This window comes from Rana temporaria, chromosome 6 (assembly GCF_905171775.1).
Source record: "Rana temporaria chromosome 6, aRanTem1.1, whole genome shotgun sequence".
NCBI lineage: Eukaryota > Metazoa > Chordata > Amphibia > Anura > Ranidae > Rana > Rana temporaria.
Window position 1 is genome coordinate 107,911,368 of NC_053494.1, and position 18,085 is coordinate 107,929,452.

Sequence of the window (18,085 nt, forward strand, 5' to 3'; positions counted from 1 at the left end):
GTCTTCTGGGGTCCCTCAGCGGCTGTCTCTCGTCCTCTCCGCAAGTACTGACCACAGTCATGCGAGAGCTCGCATTGTGGTGAGTAATTGCGGGCGCGCTCCCGTGATACAGCGAGCGGCCATAGCCCCCCCCTCGGCATGCCGCATCACTGGATGTGATTGACAGCAGTGCCAGCCAATGGCTGCGCTGCTCTCAATCCATCCGCTCTAGCCAATCAGCGGCCAGGCTGAGCGGCGAAGAGGATCTCGGGACCGCGCGGGACTTTCGAGGGGTCAGGTAAGTATAACGGGGGCTCGGGGTTGGCAGCATCAGATGTTTTTTCCCCCTAATGCATAGATTGCATTAAGGTGAAAAAATGTTTTAGTTTACAACTCCTTTAATGCATAGAATACATGAAGGTAAAAAAAAAACTTCAGCCTTTACAACCACTTTAAGCTAAGGGAAAATTCCCTTGCAAAGTGAACAGCTTATTTGCCTTTAATAAAACAACCCCTGTATCTCCAGTATTACAGAATGCTAATTGTTTTCATCAGAGCTTTTTTTCTCAGAAAATAGGTGCAGGAACTCAACCACGACCCCGTTCAGACTTCAAAAACAGTAGAAGGGTCTTAGGCTGCATTCACACCTAGGCGTAGGCGATTTGCGGCGTTTTTTGCCGCGACAAAACGCTGCGTTTTTCCCCGCGGTTTTGTACAGGTCATTGGCATCAATGTAAAACGCCCAAGCTGCCAGATTCGCGTGTCAAAAAAGGGTCCAGGACTTGTTTGAAATTCAGGCGTTCAGCGTTCTTTCGGCGTTTTGCGTTGGAGATGTGAACCATCTCCATAGAGAATAATGTTATTTTTCCCCTCTAGCGTCTTTGAGCGCCGCGCTTCAGGCGATAAAAGGCTCAGGTGTAAATGCAGCCTAAAAGGGGCATTAAATACCAGGATTGCATTACATACAGCGTGCAGAGTTCAGGGGGTTACACACAGAGTGCAGAGCTGTCGCTTGTAAACACAGAAACGAGACTTCTGTGTTTACAAGTGATTGTGGTGAGCAGGAGCCAAAGGGTCTGAGCCAGAGGTAGCGGAACTGAGTTCCCCCAAGTTCCCCCTGAAAAAAAGCCCTGGTTTTCATAGCATTTCTACATGCTGTATCCCCCATAAAAAAAATTACTTGAGCTCTATGCAGTTACAGCAACAGTTTTTATGACATTTTGTGCTGTTATAATACTGGGAGTCTGGAGATCAAATGCAAAGGGTAAGTAGAAAATCTACAATAGTACGCACACAGTATTTGCTGGCATCATGCACTGAGATAACGTATGTATATAGACATCAGTTCATCACAGGATGTATAAAACAAAAAGAAGTACCTACACGTTCTTTCCAAAAGCACCCGAGGCACCGCGGAGCTCTCAAGAATTTCACATAAAGAATGTGCTTTTCTCTTCCAGCTACATACAGCATGGCATAAGAACTGTCCGCACTACAGGAGCCATCTTTGTGAAGACCAGGAAGTGACCTACAGCCTCGCTCTCTCGGGTTACTTAGCAACAGAGTAACAAGCAGGGCTGAGCATATGACGGAGGAGAATCCTCACAATTCCCGAGGACTGGAAGTGGCGGGTTTTGGTGTCTTTGGAAGAAGCTGAAGGAAGATGATAGTCTAGGTAACGTTTGGATTATGTACATTACTGTGTCTGCATCCAAATATCACTGAGGAGTAAGTCCATACATAAATGAGGGCAGTTCTGTAGATGTTACTTGTATAGATTTGGAATATAAATGTTCATTGATTCATTAACCCCTTGTGTACTGGTGGTTTACTAATAGTATCTGCAGCTGAATGTGTCTGTTGTACCCTAGGAGCGCTTCATTCCCCTTCCAACGCCACATTGAAATGCACACGGGGGAAATAAACGATTTGTTAGCGTAACATTCAGATAAGGTCGGGTGGATGAGGACACAAAGTCACGCGGTGGTAGCTGTTTCACAGATTTGCGATCGATAAACCATCAAATGACGTTGCGCTTACTTACTTAAACATTTGATGCTTCTGCAGCGAACGCAAATGTCACTCAGTGAGAAAATGACTTAGAACACCCAAGCAGTCTATAGGAAGGAAGGACCCCACTATGTTAACATCCATTAATTATACAAAAGGATTCAATGATTTAAAAAAAAAAAAACTCCATCAAAATATGGCGGATTTCCCAGCACAACATGAAGCAATAGTTTAACAAAAAATCGAAAATTCTTTATCACAAAAGTTAAAATAATATGTAACGCACAAAGACACCCTATTAACAAACAAAGTCAACAGATACCCATTCACGACGTGAAAAAAAACATGCATGCTCAGAATCAAGCAGAAGAGCCGAACTGCCTATTGAATTTCATTGATCTCGGCTCGTCGTACGTCTTGTACGTCACTGCGTTCTTGACATTCGGAATTTCAGACAAGATTTGTGTGACCGTATGTATGTGTACATGGGCGTCCGCTGAAATTTTTTCAGGGGGGGCGCTTCCGCAGTGTCGATACGCAGTCGCATTTAACCCTTTCTTCACACACTAGCAGGGGTTAAAAGCACCCTGCTAGCGGCCAAATAGCGCAGCTAAAACAATGGTAAAGCGGCGCTTTACCGATAACGCGGCCAGCTGGCAGTGTGAAATTGCTCTTGAGATAATTCAGCTTCACTCCATGCCCATATAAATATAGCCTAGAGAATGTACAGACCCCCCTTCAGCACAGATGGACCCCCCTTCAGTACAGATCCCCCATTCTGCACAAACCGCTCCATTCAGCACAGATGGACCCCCCTTCAGCACATCCCCCCCCCATTCAGCACAGACCCCCCCTTCAGCACAGACGGACCCCTTCCCCCATCCCATTCAGTACCTCAGATCAGCACGTCATGGGCACAGCAGGTTTCCTCACTCTGCTCGCTGTGTCTGTGTGACATCCGGCCCAGGACTGCTCAGACAGCCCACAGCCGCAAGACTCTTCAACACCTTCTTGATTTTCCAGGGGGAGTCAATTGCCCCTCTTTGCCCTATGGAGCGGACGCCCATGTATGTGTAGCAAGGTGCCACTTCGGAACGTAGCTATAGACTACAGTTTTACAATTTGTGATTAACCACTTCCCGCCCGGCCTATGGCCGATTTACGTCCGGGAAGTGGTTATGAAATCCTGACAGGACGTTCCAGAACGTCCTGCAGGATTTCATGCCGCGCGCGCCCGTGGGGGCGCGCATCGCGGCGATCGGTGATGCGGGGTGTCAGTCTGACACCCTGCATCTCCGATCTCGGTAAAGAGCCTCCGGCGGAGACTCTTTACCACGTGATCAGCCGTGTCCAACCACGGCTGATCACGATGTAAACAGGAAGAGCCGTCGATGGCTCTTCCTCACTCGCGTCTGACAGACGCGAGTAGAGGATAGCCGATCGGCGGCTCTCCTGACAGGGGGGGTTAGCGCTGATTGTTTATCAGCGCAGCCCCCCCTCGGATCGCCACACTGGACCACCAGGGATGCCCACCCTGGAGCACCAGGGTGGGCAAAAAAAAAAAAATGACAAAAAAAAAAAAAAAAAAGTCTAAAAAAAAAAAAGCATAAAGAAAAAAAAAAAGATGCCAGTCAGTGCCCACAAATGGGCACTGACTGGCAACCTGGCAAAAATCAGTGCTGCCACCCCAGTGTCCATCAGCGCCACCCCAGTGTCCATCAGCGCCACCCCAGTGTCCATCAGTGCCACCCCAGTGTCCATCAGTGCCACCCCACAGTGCCCATCCATGCCCAGTGCCCACCTATCAGTGCCCATCTGTGCCACCCATAAGTATCCATCAGTGCCGCCCATGAGTGCCCATCTGTGCCGCCTATGAGTGCCCAGTGCCGCCCATGAGTGCCCATCAGTGCCGCCTATGTGTGCCCATCAGTGCCGCCTATGTGTGCCCATCAGTGCCGCCTATGTGTGCCCATCAGTGCCGCCTATGTGTGCCCATCAGTGCCGCCTATGTGTGCCCATCAGTGTCGCATACCAGCGCCGCCAATCAGTGCCACCTCATCTGTGCCCGTCAGTACTACCTCATCGATGTCCATCAGTGCCATCTCATCGGTGCCCATTAGTGCCGCCATATCAGTGCCCGTAATTGAAAGAGAAAACTTATTTACAAAAAAATTAACAGAAAAAAATAAAAACGTAATTTTTTTTCCAAATTTTCAGCCTTTTTTTAGTTGTTGCGCAAAAAAAAAAAATCGCAGAGGTGATCGAATACCACCAAAAGAAAGCTCTATTTGTGGGGAAAAAAGGACGCCAATTTTGTTTGGGTACAGTGTAGCATGACCGCGCAATTGCCATTCAAAGTGCGACAGTGCTGAAAGCTGAAAATTGGCTTGGGCGGGAAGCTGCGTAAGTACCTGGTATGGAAGTGGTTAAGAAGGAACTCAGCTCCCTCCGGTGTTCAATTATTATATTGCTGCAACCTGTTCGGTTTAATTATTATAGAACAATGCATTATGGACCTTGAAGTACAGGGAGATAACGACTCCATTACTTTGGGTGTTAAATAGACTACAATGCCCACAGTGCTACTGTGCTACCAGACTGCATTTCATCACGCACAGCCTTCTGGGAGGAGCTTTTTAATGCAAGGGAAGGCTTGCATCTGGTCTCTGGGGACGCCATCTTCAAGCCAGCAGGAAGCCTGCGCTGAGGCCTGCTACAAGTTTGACTAGGCCCGAGAAGCCTGGGCCTACAGTCACCAGAGCGGATCGCCTAATCCTTGGGGGATATTTGTCGCAGTGTCGCTCTAAACTTCAAAGCAACCAGAGTCGCCTATCCACCAGCACCTTGTGACGGCTGCGCGGAGGACTGCGAGCTGTGGAGAGGCTGAGAACCGAGACACTCCAGACGGAACGTGCCGGCGAGGCCTCATTTGGTGAGAGGGCACCTGCCCACCGATATAAATAACTGCAGGAAGGTGGTTCTTATAGACTCACTTTTTGGAAGTCAACACGCCACATGCAGGGATACATTGCATCCGGCAGTGACAGTGCATTGAGAGGATCAGCGTTTTTGCGCCAGCACGCTATATACTTTGGGTGTTTGTTTTCTCCTTCTTTACACATCCCATTGTATTACAATTAACTAATGTGCACCAACTGAGGCTAGCAGAAGACTACTTCTAACCGGAAGGAACAATTACAGAATTCAGTTTGTCTGTCTGAGCTAACGCAGTAAGACACGTGTCTGTGGAACTGAACGCTAGAGGGAGCCAAAGAGCATATAGACTCACACATATAATATAACTGTTTATACTCACCTGTACAGTTATTGTTATTTCTGAGAGCTGGGTGAGACCTGGTGGAGAGGTACTCCTGACATTACTGCATTGGAGAAATCCCTCCATTGCGTACTTACTTAGGTCTGACTTCGGCTTGTATTGTTTCATACTAGGGTTGTCCCGATACCACTTTTTTAGGACTGAGTACAAGTACCGATACTTTTTTTCAAGTACTCGCCGATACCGAATACCGATACTTTTTTTTAAATGTGTCCCCAAATGCAGCCATGTCCCCCACATATGCAGCCATGTCCCCCATATATCCAGCCATGTCCCCCACATATCCAGCCATGTCCCCCACATATCCAGCCATGTCCCCCACATATCCAGCCATGTCCCCCACATATCCAGCCATGTCCCCCACATATCCAGCCATGTCCCCCATCTATGCAGCCATGTCCCCCATCTATGCAGCCATGTCCCCCATATATCCAGCCATGTCCCCCATATATCCAGCCATGTCCCCCCATATATCCAGCCATGTCCCCCCATATATGCAGCCATGTCCCCCATATATGCAGCCATGTCCCCCATATATGCAGCCATGTCCCCCATATATCCAGCCATTTCCCCCCATACCTAGATGCCGCCGCCGCATGGTTAAACAGCGTGCGGGGAACATTACAGCTTTCATTTGAATAGCTGTAGTGTTCCCCGCCGCGTATAGACACTCCCCCTTGCTCGGGATTGGACAGATCACCCGTCCAATCCCGAGCAAAGGGAGTGTCTATACGCGGCGCGGCGGGGAACACTACAGCTATTCAAATGAAAGCTGTAATGTTCCCCGCACGCTGTTTAACCAGGCGGCGGTGGCGGGGGGTGTAGTATCGGATGAGGCATCGGGGGCATTTGCGGGAGTACAAGTACTCCCGCAAATACTCGGTATCGGTATCGGGACAACCCTATTTAATACTGTTATTTAATACCATAACATTGACTCTTACAGGGCCCTGTTTGAAGTCAACTGTGAGTTGTTTAATTCTGCTTTATCCTTTGGTACCTAAGTAAATAGGTACCAAACATATGAAGATTTTAAATTGCGCATGCCTGTGAAATGGCAATAAACTACAGTACCTAAAATGATCTATAGGTGATGCTTTTACAGGTTACCAGTTGAGAGTTAAAGGGGTTGTAAACCCTTGTGTTTTGACACTGACCGGCCCCCCAGCCCCCCCGTTTTACTCACCTGAGCCCTTCGATCCCTCGGCGGAGACGCGCTCTTCTGCCTCGTACACACAACGATTTTTCTCGGCAGGAAAAAAAAACAATGTTTTTCCCAACGTGATTCCTCTCCAGCCTGACTAGCATATACACATCCATGCAAAAAAACGTCAGACCAAAAGCGAGGTGACGTACAACACGTAAGTCAATACTATAAAGGGGAAGTTCCTTTCAAATGGCGCCACCCTTTGGGCTGCATACTTGATTCTGAGCATGCAAGTTTTTTCTCCCTCGGAAAAGCATACACACGACCGTTTTTCGCGACGAGAAAAAAACTGGCGAGAAACATGGTGAGAAAAAAGAGAGCTGGTGTCAATTTTTTTGCGGGCAGTTTTTTCATCAAGAAAACTGCTAGGGAGCATACACACCACCGGTTTTCATAAAAAATGTCAGTTTTTTCGTCGTGAAAAACTGTCTCTGCCAGGGTTCTCGGCTCTTGATAGGATATATTGATAGCAGCGCATCCATTGGCTCCTGCTGCTGTCAATCAAATCGGGCGCTGGGGCAGGGCAGAATCCATCAATCTATGTCTATAGACGCAAATGCTGGACTTGGGAGCGCGCCCGCAATGTAATACCCTGGGAGAGCGCTTCTCCCAGGGGGTTTACTGATGTGAGAAGGAGCCACAAGCGCCGCCGGTGGACCCCAGTAGATGACCACTTTGCAAAACAAACAGTGGAGGTAAGTATGAAATGTTTGTTATTTAAAAAAAAAAACAAGGGTTTAGTGTCACTTTAAATGTGAGCACTGATGTTTGCTGTGTATATGTATGTGTATCTTTGCATTTGTGAGTGCCCTTCAAGGCAGCTGATCAAACAGAGATCTTTTTAATCGGCTGCTTTCCTGGCCGTACCAGTGACCAAAACACATCACCGAAACTGGAAGTGATGAAATCCTCGTTGCTTCCAGCAGATGGATATTCCTCTCACTGTTAACAACAGTTTCAGGCTCCCTGGTGGAACAGGAGAGCCCAGGAACAGCGGAAGGAGGGGGCCCCCCTTCCCAAGCTCTAATAGTGATCAGGCAGCTGTAGAGCTGATCAGATCACTTTTACATGAGAGCAGACCACGAGTCTGAAAAACACATCACCAGGATCATAGATAATGATCTTGGTATAACTGCTTCAAGTCCAGGATGTTTATATACCTATGCAGGATAGGCAACAGTTAAAGGGAACCCCACACAGTTTTTTTTTCTTTTCTTTTTTTGTACTCTCAAAACTCACTAGATCCATGCCCAGATATACGGTCTTGGGTGCTAGCAGGGGACACAGAGTGTATGCTTCCCATTCCCAACCCTTGCTCCTGAAACATTACAGACCACATGCCCTGCAGAAAAAAAGAAAACATAGCACAGGGTTCCCGTTAAAATCCAGAGCCTTCCTAGCTAGGGATATGATTTGGATTTTTATAGCTAAAGCCCACAGTAACTTACTATGACGGACACCGGGAAGAATGGTCCTTCATGGTCATTGGGAATAAATCCCCCCCTTACAGATACATAAAAGTTCATTGATGTCAGTAGTTACTCATCTGAGAGGCAGAGGTTGTTCAAGAAAGCTTGGTTGAGAAAAGCTGATCCAATGAATTGTTGGGTATGTACATTTTTTTTCCTTTACAAACATTGGATAATTCTCTGTAATCTTTATCACCCTACAGTGTTATCACAGCATTGCTCCTCTCACAAAAGCTGGCTATATGTTAATACATAATCTTATTATTCCAATTCTATGTAATGCAATATCATTATTGCATATCGTATAGCATTGTTTTGAGAAGTCCATTGGTGCCATGGCAATATGTCCATAAAATTATGAGCTTGATTTATTTTTGGGCTACTGTCTATGCAGAAAGTACATTTGGGTTAATAACCCGGTCCCAATTTACTCTCTCCTATGCCTCCTGCCCTGCTTAAGCCAGATATAAACTTTGAGTTTTATTTCTATAAAATAGGTTGCTAGTAATTGGTTATCTCTCTTTAAGTCATTCTCAAGCTTGCTTTAATGCACCCCATTTAAGTATGCCCTAATTACTATTACTATTTGTAATTCGGCACGTGGCCTTCCCTTCTGGGTCATATCAGGCCACATGCCCTTCAACATTGGGGGGGGGGAGAACCTCTCAAGTGGTTGGAGCCAACCTTTCTCCCCTCCCTTGAGGGACAAGCACCTCTTCCCACATCAGGTCCCCCAAGAAAGATGTAGGGGAAGTGAAGTGTTAAAAGGCATGATCATGTTAAGAAAATGGGGGTTGCACGCCTACTGCCCTCCCTTTCTTGACTACCCAGATTGAATTGCTGGATAAAGGTCTGGTTGAAACTTTAAGGTAAACTTCATGCTGTATTTTGCCCTTTTTTAATATATACTCGGTACTTTGTAGTGTATTTAGGTTTTGTTCTGCCCTAGACCTGACTAAACTCGTGCACCCCCTAATTTAAATATGACCCAGTGAGGAAAGTTTGTGGTCCAGGATAATGGGACAGTCAAAATTAGAAGCGGCACCCCCCCACAGTTGCGGAATGCCGGCCACCTGCATACCAGAAGCAGTGCGGCCACTTTATGGTGCGCTAGACTAATTTGCCTCTCAGCCCAGTCCGCCCCATAAGACTGCTATTGTACCGCAAGCCAGCGGGGACTCTTTCCGTGCTGCCTCCCTGCAAAGTGCTGCCCTAGGCTTGGGCCTTGTCAGCCTAGGCCAGGATTAAGCGTTGACGGTACTGTTCCGTAACAGCGTTTGAAGCTTTAAGGCATCCCTAAAACATGTTATTTTTTTTTGAAAATTTCTGTTTATTGAAAATGTTATACATAACAAGACATACATTTCTTGGCACAACACCAAGCTTACCTATCAGCCAACATGGCCAGGTACATATAAAACCGTGCCATCACAGATAGCAGATATACCAACATAACCCCCTCCCTCCCCCCCCCCTCTACTCAGTTCCTTCCCCTGTCAAACCATATCTGAAATCAGATTAAATAAAAAGGCCTCCACTCCTCAAATGCGGGTCATAAATTGCTATCCCCGATGCACCCGGACTGAATAAAAAGATAACTTGATGTCGGGATCTTCAGAGTTCAGATATCATTCCCCACTACCCAACTAAAACATGTTATTTAAAGGGTTTGTGTATTTTTAATGTTGCCCCTAAGCCACATGAAAAGACTGTCTCCACTGAACGGTATTTTTCAGTAATTGTTTTGGCATCCGTACATGTCCCCCAAGCAGTGGCGGCCCGTCCATAGGGGGCGCTTGGGCGCCGCCCCCCCCAAGCTGTAAAAAAAAAAAGAAATGTTTTTTTTTTGTTGTAAATGTCACTTTAAGAGTGATCAGGCGTCAGACATGCGGCGGTCTATGGGAAGCTTCCCAGCCTGCAATCAGCTGATTGCAGGCTGGAAAGCTGATTTGCCCGTGTTTAGGGCGTGTGCAGGGCGCAAGCTGTGCGCCCGCACACATTCCCACTGTCCTTTCATTTGTCAAAATGCCCTAGTGGTGTAATGTGATTGGCCAGCGGGGACCGAAGTAGAGTCAGTGGGAAGTGCCATTTAAATCACTTCCGGTTTCTGGAGCGCTTGTGGGGGCATCAGAGGAGCGGCGCCATTGAAGGTAAGCAGTTATATTCATACCTCCACTCCCCGCAGCTAAATCCATCCATGCTTGCCACCACCAGCACCAGCCGAACCACCACCGCAGCATCTCTCCGCGCTAGTATTGCCACTGACAGCCAGCCCTGTCACCACCAGCACCTCCCCAGTTGAAGACGGGATTCCCGCTCCCCTCTCCAGGGTCCCGCTGAGCAGCACTACACACAGCTTCAAGTCTGTATGCTCTGATCGAACTGACTGGGAGGGATGGTCCTGCTTCACCTTTCCCCCCAGCTATTCACTCGTAATATGCTGGTGGCTGACCTCTCCTGCCAGGCACATGTCTCTGTATTCACCAGCGGATTACGAGTGAATAGCTGGGGGAAAAGGTGAAGCAGGACCCCCCCCCTCCCTTTACAGTCAGTGCTGCTCCAAGCATACAGACTTGAAGCTGTGTGCAGCTGGACTCGAGAGGAGAGCAGAAGGGAGGGGGGATGGGGGACTGCTGATCGTAGTAAATGTTTCTCCCATTCACCACTAAATCTCTCTCATCTGTCTGTCTTATCTATCTCTCATTCTTCCCCTTAGACCCAATGTCTATCTATCTGATTATCTATCTATCTATCTATCTATCTATCTTTCTATCTGTCTGTCTGTCCATCTATCTGTATGTCTATCTATCTATCTATCTATCTATCTATCTATCTATTTGTATGTTTATCTATCTATCTATATATATATCTATCTGTATATCTATCTATCTGTATATCTATCTATCTATGTATCTGCATATCTATCTGTCTGTCTATCTATCTATCTATTTGTATGTTTATCTATCTGTCTGTCTGTCTGTCTCTATCTATCTATCTATCTATCTATCTATCTATCTATCTATCTATCTATCTGTATATCTATCTATCTCTATGTCTGTCCATGTATCTGTATGTCTATCTATCTATCTATCTATCTATCTATCTATCTATCTATCTATCCATCTATCTATATGTTTGTCCATCTATCTATATGTCTGTCCATATATCTGTATGTTTATCTCTATCTATCTATCTATCTATCTATCTATCTATCTATCTATCTATCTATCTATCTATCTATCTATCTATCTATCTATCTATCTATCTATCCATCTACATATCTGTCTATCTATCTATCTATCTATCTATCTATCTATCTATCTATCTATCTATCTATCTATCTATTTGTATGTTTATCTATCTATCTATCTATCTATCTATCTATCTATCTGTATATCTATCTATCTGTATATCTATCTATCTATGTATCTGCATATCTATCTATCTGTATATCTATCTATCTATTTATCTGCATATCTATCTATCTATTGATCGATCTATCTGTATACCTATCTATCTGTATCTGCATATCTATCCATCTGTCTGTCTGTCTATCTGTATATCTATCTGTATATCTATCTATCTATGTATCTGTATGTCTATCTATCTATCTGTATATCTATCTGTCTGTATCTATCTATCTATCTATCTATCTATCTATCTATCTATCTATCTATCTATCTATCTATCTCTCTATCTCTCTATCTGTATATCTATCTATCTGTCTGTCTGCCCCCCCCCTCCTACCCAATGTTTATCTATTTCTCCATCTGTCTATTTATCTGTCTGCATATTTATCCATCTGTCTCTATTTCCACACAATGTCTGTCTGTCTTTCTATTTGTCTGTCTGTATATATATCTGTGTGACCTATTGTGGGCGAGTGACCGGGGGGGGGGGGTTATGGGGTTGGTTGGGGCTTTGTTTGCGCCCCCCCAAAATAATGGAGCACCAGCCGCCACTGCCCCCAAGGCAGTACTTAGCTACCCATGCCTTGCTTTGCCTTGTTTATTCCAGGCCAGGTTTGCTCATCCCAACCCATGAGCATTCAGAAAGTTTAATCACACACACGCTACCTTCACCTTTCAACAAAAAAATGTCAGGTGGGAAACGGAAAGAAGGAAAGAAGGAGGGAGGGGGAGAGGGGGGGAGAGGGGGGGGAAAGGGAGGAAGGGATTGGATTTAGAGAGGAAGAAAAAAGAGAAGGTAGAAAATCAGCCAGTTGGCTTAAAGAGGATTACTTTTAGCAACACTATTATGATCAGTGGGAGGAGACAATGATACGTTTAAATTATTTATTAGTATCAAAATTGTTTAAGGCATTAAAGGTTACAAGTTTTATAAAAGTACTGTATATCAGTGGTGGCCAAAAAATTGTTATTCATGGCTACCTTCAAGGAAAGAATACAAGAAACATGCGCAATAAATAAGGACAGGACATAGACAAACATTTAACGATTAACGTGATCCGGACACGTTCTGTTCAGACCGATCATGTATCGACACTCGGAAAAATATATTATAATAGATTGGATGCAAAAGTATAATAACGAAAAAGTACATACGGACAAGTATAGTCCCTAGACTGTTTGCATCTAGCCAATGGGGTGTCGATATAAGATGAAGGGGCTGAACATGGGCTAGGAGGGGGAGGGAAGAGGTGGGGATGGTTGATCCTAGATTGTTAGTAATGGGACTATAGATTAATAGTAAGTAGGCTTGAGCACCTATTAGTAGTTAGTCCTAAAGGTTGTTCAAGAGTCACAATAAAGTCCCAGCGTTTTAGGAGAAAAGGACCTATTAATGTTGATCTCTGATCATTTAATAGTTCAAGATGGTACGGATGGCTTACTTTATATAAGCAAGTGTTTCGCTGTTGCTTTAAGGCAAAGTATGGCTGTACAGCATATAATAACAGACTGTATCAGGGTATACCAGCAGCAAGTGTAAACATATTTCAGACAATGCATGTACTGAAACTAAACACCAAGTCCAGTATAAGAAGCCAGCATGAATTGAAGTGTATGGCAAATTATCCCAATTAAGGGAAGGTCAATACTTTACCAGACCATGGTGGGTAGAGTGTATGGAACGAGTCCGTCTTAGTGCTGCTGTTTGTAGTATGAACCGCACAGCTGAGATGGCTCTTTACAGCTTCCCCTGCTATGGTCGGTACTTGTTGGTCAGCTGAGACGTATTTGTCTTTGTATCCCTTATTGTGGTATTTCCTCTTTGCTGCCGGCTCATATGTACAGGTGCTGCCTGCGTTGTAGCCCGTGGCCTGTGCTGTGATCAGCGCGATCAGCGCGATCCATCCGTATCAGGGCAGTAGACGCCTCCGATCCTCCGATCCTCCGTCCTCCGACTCCAAGCTTCCGGGGTCAGGCGATCACGCTACTAGGTGACGTCAACGCGTTTCGCCAGGCGCATTGGCGTAGCTTCGTCTTGGACGTGTTGGGCTTAGACAGCGGTATGAGGTTTTATACTAGAGGCTGTCCGTGCCCGTCACCAATTTAGAAAAGAAACGAGAGTGTTGTTGTCCTGTTGCGGACATAGTAGACATGGTTCAAGTATATTTCTAATAACTTGTTTTTATGTTAGAACATTACTGTGCCATATGGATGTATAGTTATATTTCTTGTTAACTCATACAAGAAACAGCTCATTATTGGGTTTTCATAAATATAGAGGCTATCGTCCATATGTATACATATAGTTCTAAAGAAATCCACTTTTCAATACTTTTCACATCTTCTGAATGATGGGGAAACTAAAGAAAAGGGGGGGGGGATAGGGAGGGATACACGTAAGGACGAACTAGGTGACAGATAAATAAAAATTAGGAGTAAATAAGGATAGGAGTGAATAAATAGGAAAATACAGGAATTAGGAAGAGGGAAAAATCATCCATTGGATGTGAAATTATATATGGCTTGGTTGTGATTTTTATTCTACAGTAAAGTCCAAAATAAGTATAAGGTCGGCAGGATGCCTGTAGTTGGGCTTATATGTAGAAATGGGGAAGGGGGGGGAAAGGGAAGGGAGGGGGGGGAAAAAAAAAGGGGGAGAGAGGGAGGGAAAGGGGGGGAATTTGATAGATGAGAGAGTCAGGAGTCCATTAGTATTTTGATAATTTAGGAGGGGAAGGGAGGAGGGGAGGGGAGGTTAGGAGTGTATTATAGCATAGGTGTAAGAGAGGGTTTCTAATGGCAAGGATATTGTAAGACCAATGTGGCTGTTCATACAAGGTGCCTGTCAGTGTCTTTAAATCAGGGGTCCAAAAAGACCTGCAGGTTGAGTTCCGTGTTTAAACCCACGGGTATTAAAGATTTCAAATGATACACCCACCATTTTTCTTTCTGCAATAAGACTCTGTCAAAATCACCCCGACGTTTTGAAAGTTTTAGTGCATAGATGCCTTTGACCGTCAGGCCTTCCGAGCATCTATTGTGGCATAATGCGAAGTGCTTGGCGAGGGGTTTTTCAGGTTCTTTAATTTTTTCATTTATCTCTCTAAGATGTTCGCCCAGGCGTATTTTTAGGGCTCTTTTAGTTTTCCCCACATAAATTTTGGGACACGGACATGTAATAATATAGATGACTCGGGTTGTGGAGCAGTTTATTAAACTCCTTATTTCATAGGATCCCTTACCATGAGCATCTGCGAAACTTGAAGTTCTTTCAACATAAGGGCAAACCTGGCATTTGTTACAAGGAAACATGCCAAGTGTCCTTGGATAATGTGATAACCAAGTGGTTTCCGGTTCCTTTGTGAATTCTGAACGTATCAAGGTATCGCCGATGCTCCTGGATCTGCGGGCGACTAGTTTTGGGGAATCACCAACAATGTCCGTCAGGGTGGGTGCATTTCGTAAAATGCCCCAGTGTTTTTCTAAAACTTTACGGACATTGTCCCATTGGGAACCGTAGGTGGTGATAATTCTAATGGGTTCTACTTTCACTGGTGAGAGATTGTCAATAGTTCTTTTCTTTGTAAGGAGGTCCATACGGTCCCGTATGGCCGCCCTTTTCCTAGCTTTTTTAATTTGTCCGTGGGTGTACCCACGTTCTCGAAAGCGGGAGTATAACTCTTGGCTTTCTCGTCTGTAGTCCTCTGGATTGGAACAGTTCCTCTTTATACGGAGGAACTGGCCCACCGGGATCCCGTTTTTGAGCCAGTTCGGGTGGTGGCTAGTCGCATACAGTAAGGTGTTCGCTGCTGTATCTTTACGATATGTACATGTATGTAGTTTTTTATTTTTCAAGGTTATTTGAAGATCCAAAAAAGAAAATTTTTCTGCATGGTAGGTGAATGTTAGGTGAATATTACGTTTGTTGATGTTCAAGTCCTGTAAGAACAGATTTAAAAGTTCAGGGGGTCCCTGCCAAATCATTAGTACGTCATCGATGTACCGCCACCACGTACGTACGTGGCGGCGGTACATCGGGGACGTATATACCTCTTTCTCCTCCCAGAGGCCCAAGTGGAGACACGCATATGCGGGTGCCCAGGCTGCTCCCATTGAGGTCCCTCTTATTTGATGATAATAGGAGTTTAAAAATTGGAAATAGTTGTTATTCAATGCTAGGTGTAATAACTCAATAATAAATTCGTTTTGTGGACCTGAGGCCGGATATGTAGATTCGAGGAAGGTTTCGACTGCCTCAATACCGACCTCATGCGGGATAGAGGTATATAGGGACTCTACATCAATGCCCACTAGCAAGATGTCATCTGTTTCCTGTGGTATATCAAGGTCATTTAATTTGGCCAGGACATGTTGTGTGTCCTGGACAAATGACTTTAACTCAGTCACCAATTCCTTGAGGAGTAAGTCCAAGTATTTTCCAACTCTCTCAAGTGGTCCATGACAGGCAGACACAATTGGTCTGCCTGGAGGGTCTGTCAGACTTTTGTGGACTTTTGGTATGATATAGAATGTTGGTGTGTTATAGTCTGTCACCACCAAGTAGTTGTGTTCTTTCATAGTGAGGAGCCCCTCATCTCTCGCTAGTTTCAATTTATTATTTAGAGTGTCAACAAGTCTGGGTAGGGGGTTGTGATCTAATTTGCTGTAAGTTGAGGCGTCATTTAGTAGACGCTTGGCCTCACGTTCGTATTGGTCCTGTTTTAAGAGGACAACGTTACCCCCCTTGTCACTATTCTTAATTATTATTTTGTTGTTACTCTGTAATTCTTTTAGGGCCATGCGTTCATTATTTGAAAGGTTGTCTTTAATTTTATGCGACCAGTCAATTTTTTCTAAGTCCGTTTGGACCATGTCCAAGAATAGGTGTAACCATCTGTTTTTTGAGATGGGGGGCATTTTAAGAGATTTTATTTGAAGATTAGCCCGTCGTACTGTAACCAGTGGTTCAGTATTTGGGGTCAGATTTTCATCAAGAAGTGAATTCAGGATATCCAGAATTCGTTGATCTTCTGGATTTATCGATTCAATGGTTTTGATCGTCTGATCAGTTTTAGAGTATAGTGATCGAAAAAACACTTTTCGTAAGAAAAGGGCTATGTCCTTGAAAACTGTAAATTCATCCATATTGGAGACCGGTGAGAAGGACATGCCCTTCTGGAGTAGGCTCAGGTGGTCGTTGGTCAAATTAAAGTCTGTAAAGTTGATAACTTTCAGATCCCCAGAATTATCAACTGCTTTTTGAGGGGGGTCAAAGTTTAGTTTTTCTTTTGGCTCCTGGTGTAACTGCGTTCCTGCGTTGATTTTTGGGGGCGTGATTTTCTGGAAGAAGTTTTTGGGGAGGGGTTCGGGACAATCTCCTGATCCTCTCCCTCCTGGTCTAAAAAAATTACCGATTTTTTTGAATCGTTTTCAAGGTCACCGTATGATTTGTTACGGCGTTGCCTTGATTGAGGACGTGAATTTCTTCCTCGTGACTTACTTCTACCACGAGGGATGGTAAGATCAAATATTTCGTTTTTTTCGAAATCTATTAGGTCACGTTTATACTTCCCTTGTTTGGTAATTTTTAGATTCAGTTGGGCTTTATCAATATCCTTTTTTAATTGTGTGTTTTGCTTTTCAAATTCCTCTTGGTCTTTTAGTGTCTCAAGTCCTTGGGCACTTGCTGTTATATCCTGCTGTATTATCTCTAACTGTAATTTTTCCTCCTCTACTATTAGGCCCATAACTTTAAGGCCATGCTCAATACAGAGTTCCTTCCACTTGGGGAGAAATGTCTCTGTATGCAGGTGTTCAGCTGGGATCACCCTCTCTCTTAAGCCTCTCGGGATTATTCGTTGGGAGATATATGTTTCAAGTGATGTTACGTCCCACTTCCGATTTAGATGTTTAAGTAATAATTTTTTGTGATCTTTAAATTTGTTTTTTATTTCCTCGTTTTGATCGAGGGTTTGTGGTGTATTACTATCAAATGCAGTTAGTATCTCCTGATCTATCTCATCACCAAGTACAAAAGCCATACCCGGTCTGGGGAAAAAGTGGAAAAGATTTGTTTTTAATGCCTTTTTGTTTAATTTGTGGATTTGCTAGAAAAGACCATAATGGTCACAAAACTTAAGTATGAAAAAAAGAAGGGGAACGGTCAGGGAAGGGAATGGGCGCAAATGATCCACTATTATAAATAGGCGATAGTATTTATTACCTATATTGATCGTGTACCCAAGTGGGTTGTGTTGCTGTAATCTATATTATTATCACAAAAAAATGTCAGGTGGGAAACGGAAAGAAGGAAAGAAGGAGGGAGGGGGAGAGGGGGGGAGAGGGGGGGGAAAGGGAGGAAGGGATTGGATTTAGAGAGGAAGAAAAAAGAGAAGGTAGAAAATCAGCCAGTTGGCTTAAAGAGGATTACTTTTAGCAACACTATTATGATCAGTGGGAGGAGACAATGATACGTTTAAATTATTTATTAGTATCAAAATTGTTTAAGGCATTAAAGGTTACAAGTTTTATAAAAGTACTGTATATCAGTGGTGGCCAAAAAATTGTTATTCATGGCTACCTTCAAGGAAAGAATACAAGAAACATGCGCAATAAATAAGGACAGGACATAGACAAACATTTAACGATTAACGTGATCCGGACACGTTCTGTT

The 18,085-nt window shown here is 44.5% G+C and overlaps 2 protein-coding genes across 4 annotated transcripts in view; one reads left to right on the top strand and one right to left on the bottom strand.

Moving 5' to 3' along the window:
- Positions 1-18,085, bottom strand: part of LOC120943694 (bifunctional protein GlmU-like) — a 72,786-nt gene that overhangs the window by 50,304 nt on the left and 4,397 nt on the right. The window contains exon 1 of one of the 3 annotated variants that reach the window (XM_040357147.1): positions 1,363-1,463. The exons of 1 other annotated variant lie outside the window; for it this stretch is intronic. The gene's annotated coding sequence lies outside the window, so the exon portion shown is untranslated. Of the gene's footprint in view, positions 1-1,358; positions 1,464-18,085 lie in introns of those variants that run through there. One more of the 3 variants, XM_040357148.1, reaches the window with a different exon arrangement.
- The window catches only part of ANKAR (ankyrin and armadillo repeat containing), a 106,889-nt gene continuing 90,351 nt past the window's right edge, over positions 1,548-18,085 (top strand). The window contains exon 1 of the mRNA XM_040357142.1: positions 1,548-1,654. The gene's annotated coding sequence lies outside the window, so the exon portion shown is untranslated. The remainder of the gene's footprint in view (positions 1,655-18,085) is intronic.